At 43.7% G+C, this 9,546-nt stretch overlaps 1 long non-coding RNA gene across 1 annotated transcript in view; it reads right to left on the minus strand.

The window, feature by feature from the left end:
* Positions 1–5,730, minus strand: part of LOC147105594 (uncharacterized) — an 8,133-nt gene extending 2,403 nt beyond the window's left edge. Inside the window, exons 1-2 of the long non-coding RNA XR_015081518.1 lie at positions 5,623–5,730; positions 2,016–2,062 (exon numbers count right to left, since the gene is read on the minus strand). This is a non-coding gene — a long non-coding RNA (uncharacterized LOC147105594). The remainder of the gene's footprint in view (positions 1–2,015; positions 2,063–5,622) is intronic.
* Positions 5,731–9,546: the final 3,816 nt, after the last annotated feature.

The raw sequence follows: 9,546 nt of genomic DNA on the forward strand, positions 1-9,546 counted from the left end.
GCCTCCAATCCCGCCTCCTAGAGCCTGGCAAAATTGAGCCAATCGAGTCCCAGGACTACCGGGGCACAGTTCTCCGAGACTGCCCTGCGAGAGCTGCTGGAGACAGCAGGCAATCTGCTGAAAGTGGGTGTGCTGGGATATTCAGGCTTGAGCTGCTATGAACCTGTTGCTGATGCAAAATTTACCCTACGTCTCCAAATGGGACACAATCCTTCATATTAAATGAGGAAAGAATTCATAGTTGTTTTCATATACGTATACAGTTTAAATTTGGATTTGGCATTCATTCTTCCACACTAAATTGCTGGAAAGGCAATGTGATTCCTAAGCTGGTTATTTGTTGTGTACAAGTCAAACAATGTCTAGTGTTTACTTATCTATTTTTTGTTAATAAATCTGTTTGGTAGTTTATAGGCTAAGCCATAGTCTGATAGTGTTTACTTGACTATTTTCTGAAGACAAAGAGATCATGCGAGGGCATGTGAAAAATCCAGCACGCTAAACGCCCTGACGAGGGTTTTGATTTGACCTCTGGGCTCACTACCATTATCCAGATGTTCAGCAGGTGAAGGCACAATCTGAGAGCAAGTGATCTTTACCCACGCGTGGACCCGATGGAAGTGCCAGTTTCTTGCATGCACAGCGCATGCGCGGGAAAACGGCACTTCCGGTCCCCTGAACGAAGGGGTTAAGAGGTGAAACGCGTGCGACGTATGAGGCAGCGCGTGCGCGTTGAACTTCCGGTTTTTTGACAGGTTTGCCCGTGCGCGAAGGCCTGTACTTTTTGCACATTTAAAAACCAGACGTAAGTACTTAGTTTTAAAAGGGAAGTGGTCTATTAATTAAAGTTAGAAATTTTTTTCCACAGGTTTATTATTTTTAAAGACTTTACAGTAAGGTAAGTGTATTTTTAGACCTGATTTTTTTTTTAATTATTTTTTTCAAAAATTTGATTAATTGTTTAAATTAGTTTTTTACAGTTATTAATAGTTCATTTAATTAGTGGGATTTTTTAAACTTTTATTTAAAGTTTAAGTACTGTTTTGGGCACCCGGAGTTTTCATGAGTTTGACAGTTCTTACTATCAAACTCATGAATGAACTTTTGCAACCTCCGATTGGTTGCCCAGTGCTCACGTGATCCCAGCCGACGCATCGAACTAACTACGCCGCTGGATCACGCAAGCACAGCGCGCCGGGAGCTGGAGCGGGCCACAGACAGGAAATCCACGCAGGCCCAGGCCTCAAATGTCGGCGCGCTAGGTTAAGTGTAGGTCGGGGGCTTGCACCTGCGGGAAGCCCCTGATCCGAATTTCTGGGCCATATTATTTAAAGTTCAATATTTTGGGTCCAACTTTTCAAAACTGAGAAAAAGGCTGCATAGGAATACAATACTTTTTTAAAAAATTAATTCATGGGATGCGAGCATTGCTGGCAAGGCTGGCATTTATTGCTTATTCCTAGTCGCCTTAAGAATGTATATCGTGCAATAGCAAATCAAGTAATCAAACTTGTGACAATGTTATGCATGACATAGTCACACCTATTTAGCTACACTTGCACAGACAACACCAGAGCGCCACGACGACAGTTAATGGCACAAGTCAAGTCATGGGAGTAGATTTGAATGCATACTGTTAAACATCACCTGGGCGGATCGCAGAAAGGAAAATCTGGCAAGGAGAATCGCATTCCAGAACAGATCCTGCTGCGTTTTCCTTCCTTTGAAACCAGTGGAAGGAAAGTCCAACGGATTCTGTATGGTTGTGTGGGATCTGCCCCAGCAGACATTCCTTTCCACGTTCCGCTCAGGCGATGCCTAATGCCCAGGTGGTAAAAAGGAAAATTTATCCATGGTGTTTAATGAGAACTATTTGTTCCCAAGTGTAAAACAACACAAGTTGCGTCCCCTATATTGTAACAACTTATACATTGCCCAAGTTTAAAAGTTATACCCTTGCACCAAGTAAATACTCATGAAATACACCCTACATTTTACAATAACTTTTAACTCACTGACGGTGATGAGTTGGTTGTTCACTGGCTGCCTCTTCCTGTTTGACCTGTAAAAATGCATCAGAGATTGACCTGCTTATTTAGTAGATACAACCATGTCAGTCAACATTCTTCTGACTTTCTGGCTAAAAATCCCTGCAATTTGGAAGCTTGTTTCTCCCAACTTAAAAGTGATGGTTGGAACAAATGTGGTAAAGCAAAGAATTTTAACTATAGTTTCTCTTTTTAACAAGAAAAGTAGCTTTATTGTTGTAATGTTAGCATTTGTTTCAGCATCATGGTGCGTGATCTGAGGCCAAGATGGCCATCATTTTCCTGGATCTGCATGTGATCTCAAAATTAATCTGTACATGTTTATTTTGGGGGTGCAAGAATTATTATTTTTTAATTGGCAAGTTCATTAGCTCATGGGAGACAGGACTCAGGTACTTTCTTCTCCATTGAAAGCAATGGAAGCAAGATCGCACTTACAAAAAGCAATCTTACAAGATCATTACGAATAAGGAAGGCCATTCAACCCATTTCAGTTCATCCGGCCAGAAAGACCTTACACTCCCCCACTGCAGCATCTAATTGTTTCTTCAATGATTCCAGGGCAGATTAGTCAATCTGGAAGTCCATTCCATGTGTTGATCACTCTGTGTGAAGAACTCTGATATCAATCTTAAATGTACCTTTCACTAATTTGAACTGGCATTCCCTTATCCTACTCAATTTAATTTAAAGTAATATTCCAGATTCAATTTTTTCCATACCTTTAACAACCATGTATAACTCCAAGATTGCCTCTTAGGCACCTCCTTTCTAAGCTAAAACGTTGATTTCTGCAGTCTTTCCTTATAACTTAGATCTTTTACATAAGGAATTAGCCTTGTGGCTCTTCTCTGCATAGCCTCCAGCATTTGATTTGGTTTCTTGGAGCCCAGCACTGTACACAGCACAAGGTGCAGTCGGACTGGATCTCTGTACAGTTTAATCATTACTTCCGTGATTTGTATTCTACTGTTTTGGTGATGTAGTTCAAGAGTAACCAAGGTTACTTTGACATCTCCTCCCTCCCCTGTGACTGCTAGCAATGAGAATGACAAGAGCAGCAATGTTGTGAGAACACCATCACCTTCAAGACACACGCCATCTTGATTTGGACATATATCATCATTCCTTCACCATCACTGGTTCAATACCCTGAAATTCACTATCCAATGTCATTGCGGGAGGGACATCACCACAAGGACTGATGCCTTTCAAGGAGAAGGCTCGGCAGCACCTTCTCAGGGCAACGAGGAATGGATAGAGTATGTGGCCATGCCAGCGTGACCCACATTCCAAGAGAAGTTTAGGTTTGGCATTGCAGATTGCTGCTCTGCACGAGTTGGACACAGCGGGGGTGAAATTGGACATGGACGGGGACACAAAACAGGTGGTTCAGCATCGGTCGGCCATTATTATGACAAGTCTCCACTGACTTCAATAGGACTGAATATCGGGCATGTCCTAACGGGCAGTAAAAGTGATTCCACCTGTTTTGCTTCCCCGCCCCCAAGTTCAACCCATTAAGTCTCAAGTCTAGCAAGATTTCCAAGTCTCTTAACTTCATTCACTATACACCATTTCCAAGGTTTTACAAAAGGCAAAATACTGCAGAAGCTGGAAATCTCAAACATAAACAGAAAATGCTAGAAATACTCAGCAGGTCAGGCAGCATCTGTGGAGAGAGAAACAGAGTTAACGTTTCAGTCTGATGAAAGGTCACAGACCTGAAGCGGTGGAGGGAGGGGAATTTTAACTCTCCAAAACGAGTGGGCTTGGTTCGGATGGGAGGTTAAAAAGTTAAAAAAATCTTAAAACAGGAACGCAACCCGCCTACTTCCGGTTTTAACAGAGGCGGGTGAGGGGCGGGCAACTAATCCGCTCGCAGGTGGGTCTAGCGTTGAAACCTTTTAAGGAGGCTGTGTGCCACCATTTTAACAGTTTTTACTATTTTTAACCACAGCCGGACGGCTTTCCCAGACCTCAGGAAACCCGGCAGGTAAAAGGAAGCGAGAAGGGCTGAATCCATAAGGTAAGTGCCTTTACAGCATTGCTTGTGGGCCAAGGGGAGCAGGAATGTTTCCTCCAGGCTCAACAAGCTTACCCGTAAACCGCCACCCAGCAATCGGACCCACCCCCCGCGATCGGACCCCCCCTCTGACCACCATCACTCCCAACCCCCCGACCACCATCACTCTCCACCCCCCCAGGATTGGATGCGCTCACCACAATCTCGCACCCCCTCCCCCCGCCATCACCACACCCCCGTGATCGGACCCCCCTCCACCACCATCTGCTCCATCCCCAACCACCATCCGCTCCGCCCCTGACCACCATTTCCTCCGCCGCCTGCGATCTCCCCCAACCCACCCACTAGAACCCCCGACAGCCATCTCTCCCATCCTGCTGCTCTGCATATCCATAACTCCTCCCTCCCCACACCGAACGCACTTCTAAGGTCGTTAACTCTGTTTCTCTCTCCACAGATGTTGCCTGACCTGCTGAGTATTTTCAGCATTTTCTGTTTATATCCAAGATTTTACAGTTTTGGGTTTAACTGTGTGGAACTTCGTCAAGTGTCTTTTGGGAATCTAGGTAAACCATGTCAGTCCACTTGGGCTGTCACTGCCCAAAAAGGACTCTCGGAGGTTTGTCAGATGGGGTCTTCCCCTTGCGAAGCCATGCTGACTGCTGTTTACAAGGTTATGGTTTTACAGATAATCCTCAAGTTCACTCCTGATGATTCCATTAGTTTACACAGAAAAAGTGAGACTAATGGGTCTGTCATTGCCCATGTAGGATTTGCCATTCCTTTTTGAACTTGGGCAGCACAATCTACCGGTACCTCCCCAGGGTCCAGTGATTCCCTCGTAACCATTAGCAACACCTCATAAATCTCTTGGGTCTGTCTTACCCTATTGAGATAAATAACATCTACGCCTGGTGGTGTGGGGTGGGGGGGGGGGGGGGGTTATTAGTTCTGAGTCCTTTAAGCCGGTTTAGGACTTCCATCTCATCAAAGTCATTAATTATGCCCTGATGCATTTTCTGTACCATTTCATGCTCAGTGCTGTTAATAAACAATATGCAAAAATGTAATCAAAATGATCACACAACAGGTAGCATAACATTTGCCTGTGCAATCCCAGTTTCTTTTGGGAGAAAAAAAACCCTGAATAATTCAATTTCAAAGCACTTCCCACAGAAAAAAATTAATGAACTAATCACTGATCTGACTCCTGAAATAAAACCAGGTCATTGAATCTTAACCTAAAGTTTAGATCTGAATCTATGTGTGGGTTTTTCAGGCTGCAGTTTGCCCGGAGTCTTGGTGATTGCCTGTTCGCCCATCTCCAGCTACAAAAACTTAAATCAGCACGAGTGAAAAGTATGATGTGCTAAATCATAACTGTGCAGACATTGCTTCCCTTTCAGTAAAAGATAAAAGTTGCAGAAAAGCTTCTGTTGCCTCTTCGCACTAATGCTTTACATTCACACCGTTGCAACACATTTCGTTAATAAAAAGGCAGGAATGAGCAAGAGGGCAAAGGAAGCAAGTGCGGATGGGCTGCCTTACCTGTGCTGGGGAGCGGGGCCGCTGCTGATCCGCCGCTTGCGCTCTCACCTGGCACAATGCGCGCACCCCCCGCGCGCGGCCACCTTTAGCGCGCGCCCGCCCGCCCGGCTCGTCACCGCGCCGCGCTTTCCCATTGGCTGAGGGGAGACATTGTGCAAGGCGGGGGGGGGGGGGGTGGAGGCTGAATCTTTCTGCATGAATTGATTTACGGGCAAAGGGGGGTGGCTGGAAGTTTGGAGATTTATTTGGATCTGTTGCCTTTCGTTATTAATAATTTGGGTGGGAAGGCTGAGCAGGTGTTAGTTTTATTCAGTGGGAGGGACTGTAGTCAGTCATTGAGCTGGTTGTCAAACAACTATCACTTTCAGTGTTACATTCCAGATCTGATTCAGATTCCACTGGCTGTTAGCACCAGCTCCACACAAGCATTTTTATACACTGAACCATAAAAGTTTAAACAGCACAGAAGGAGGCCATTCATTCTATTGTGTCTGTGCCGCTCTTTGCTGGAGCAATCCAAGACGAATCCTGCTGCCCTGCGCTCTCCCAATGTCTCTGCATCTTCCCCTGTTTCAAATAGATGCATTGGTCCCTGGCCCAACCACTCCTCACAGAAAACATCCTATGCTTCAACTGCGCAAAGCCATTTTCTCTCACCTCTCTTACTGACTATTTCAATTGGCGATCGCTCATCACCGACTTCCTAACCAAAGGAAATAGTCTTTCCCTATTTACTCTCATCATTTTAGAAGACTCAATTGAATCTCCTCTTAGCCGTCTCTGCTTCAGTGGAAATAATGCCAGGCTCTCCTCATTGTGAATATAAGCTGTACTTTAAGCTCCCATTTATCAAACCCAAAATGTTGTTAGCCTTTTTTTATGTCTTTATGTACCTGAACTAACACTTTCAGAGAACTATGGCCTAGAAATTGGTTGTCGCCATGCCCGTTTGACAGGTGTAAGACAGGCGCATAAGTGTTTAATATGGCGGGCGACCATTCATAAAACAGCAAGTACCACAAAACCGACCAATCAAATCAATTAAATAATTTCTTAGCACTGTCTTCGACCCCACATTTTTCTTTTTTAAGGTTGTCATGTTCCTGTGGAATGGCATTAACTGAAGTGTACAGTGGCAACCAACTTTGGTAAAATAGAACATAGAAATATAGAAAAATAGGAGCAGGAGTAGGCCATTCGGCCCTTCGAGCCTGCTCCGCCATTCAATATGATCATGGCTGATCCTCTATCTCAATACCATATTCCCGTTCTCTCCCCATACCCCTTGATGCCTTTTGTGTCTAGAAATCTATCTATCTCCTTCTTAAATATATTCAGTGACTTGGCCTCCACAGCCTTCTGTGGTAGAGAATTCCACAGGTTCACCACCCTCTGAGTGAAGAAATTTATCCTCATCTTAGTCCTAAATATCCTACCCCGTATCCTGAGACTGTGACCCCTCGTTCTAGACCCCCCAGCCAGGGGAAACATCCTCCCTGCATCCAGTCTGTCTAGCCCTGTCAGAATTTTATACATTTCAATGAGATCCCCTCTCATTCTTCTAAACTCTAGTGAATACAGGCCTAGTCGACCCAATCTCTCTTCATACGACAGTTCTGCCATCCCAGGAATCAGTCTGGTGAACCTTCACTGCACTCCCTCTATGGCAAGTATATCCTTTCTTAGGTAAGGAGACCAAAACTGCACACAGTACTCCAGGTGTGGTCTCACCAAGGCCCTGTATAACTGTAGTAAGACATCCTTGCTCCTGTACTCAAATCCTCTTGCAATGAAGGCCAACATACCATTTGCCTTCCTAACTGCTTGCTGCACCTACATGTTTGCTTTCAGTGACGTGTACAAGGACACCCAGGTCCCTCTGTATATCAACATTTCCCAATCTATCACCATTTAGATAATACTCTGCCTTTCTGTTTTTCCTATCGAAGTGGATAACTTCACATTTATCCATGTTATACTGCATCTGCCATGTATTTGCCCACTCACTCAACTTGTCTAAATCGCCTTGAAGCCTCTTTGCATCCTCCTCACAACTCACAATCCCACCTAGTTTTGTGTCGTCAGCAAACTTGGAAATATTACATTTGGTTCCCTCATCTAAATCATTGATATATATTGTGAATAGCTGGGGCCCAAGCACTGATCCCTGCAGTACCCCACTAGTCACCGCCTGCCATCCTGAAAAAGACCCATTTATTCCTACTCTCTGTTTCCTGTCTGTTAACCAATTTTCAATCCATGCCAGTATATTAGCCCCAATCCCATGTGCTTTAATCTTTCACACTAACCTCTTATGTGGGACTTTATCAAAGGCCTTCTGAAAATCCAAATACACCACATCCACTGGTTCTCCCTTATCTATTCTACCAGTTACATCCTCAAAAAACTCCAGTAGGTTTGTCAAACACGATTTCCCTTTCATAAATCCATGTTGACTTTGTCTAATCCCGTTGATATTCTCTAAGTGTCCTGTTATCATATCCTTTATAATAGACTCTAGCATTTTCCCTACTACTGATGTTAGGCTAACTGGTCTGTAGTGTTCCCTGTTTTCTCTCTCCCTCCTTTTTTAAATAGTGGGGTTACAATTGCCACCTTCCAATCTGCAGGAATTGTTCCATATTCTATAGAATATTGGAAGATGACAACCAATGCATCCACTATTTCCATGGCTACCTCTTTTAGTACTCTGGGATGCAGATTATCAGGCCCTTGGGGATTTATTGGCTTTCAGTCCCATTAATTTCTCCAGCACTATTTTTTTTACTAATACTAATTTCCTTTAATTCCTCCTTCTCACTAGACCCTTGGTTCCCTAGCATTTCTGGGAAGTTATTTGTGTCCTCTTCCGTGAAGACAGAACCAAAGTATTTGTTTAATTGCTCTGCCATTTCCTTGTTCCCCAATATAAATTCTCCCGTTTACATACTTGTAGAAGCTTTTACAATCCACTTTTATGTTCCTTGCAAGTTTATTCTCATACTCTATTTTTCCCCTCTTAATCAATCTCTTGGTCCTTTTTTGCTGAACTCTAAACTCCCAATCCTCAGGCTTGCTACTTTTTCTGGCAACTTTATATGACTCCTCTTTTGTGTTTTTGCACCAGAAAGGAATGTATAACTGTTGCAATTCATGCATTCGTTCCTTAAACTTTAGCCATTGTCTATCTACCCTCAAGCCTTTTAATGAAGCTTCCCAATCTATCATAGCCAACTCACTCCTCATACGTTCGTAGTTTCCTTTGTTTAGATTTAGGACCCTAGTTTCGGATTGGACTACTTCACTTTCCATCTTAATGAAGAATTCTATCATGTTATGGTCACTGTTCCCTAAAGGACCCGCACAACAAGATTATTAATTAACCCCTTCTCATTGCACAATACCCAATCTAGAATAGCCTGTTCCCTAATTGGCTCCTCAATGTACTGGTCTAACAAGAACCATGAGACACAAGGAGCAGAAAAACATATCGGCCCAGTAATTCCTGTCACAACGCGTGAGTACGGACGGGGTACTCACGCGTGTGCCCGGAGGAATTGCCGGTTTTCAGCATGCACAGCGCATGCGCTGAAAACCGGCATTTCCTGTCCTCTGACCCAAGGGGTTAAGAGGCAGAACGCGTGCGACTGCACAGGCAGCACGTGCGCAGTGAAATTCCTTTTTTTTTTCCAGAGTTGCCCGAGTGTAAAGGCCTCCGGTTTTTACGCGTGGAAAAACCAGACGTAAGTACTTAGTTTTACAGGTAAGTGGGCTTTTAGTACAATTTAGAAAAAAAATTTCCACAGGTTTATTAGTTTTATAGAATTTACAGTAAGGTAAGTTTAGTTTTAGACCCTATTTTTTTTTATTTTTATTTTTCAAAAATTTGATTAATTGTTTAAAACATTTTTTTTAACTTATTTA

This window comes from Somniosus microcephalus, chromosome 17 (genome assembly GCF_052327205.1).
Source record: "Somniosus microcephalus isolate GS21.2 chromosome 17, FLI_Smic_1.0, whole genome shotgun sequence".
In the NCBI taxonomy this organism is placed as follows: domain Eukaryota; kingdom Metazoa; phylum Chordata; class Chondrichthyes; order Squaliformes; family Somniosidae; genus Somniosus; species Somniosus microcephalus.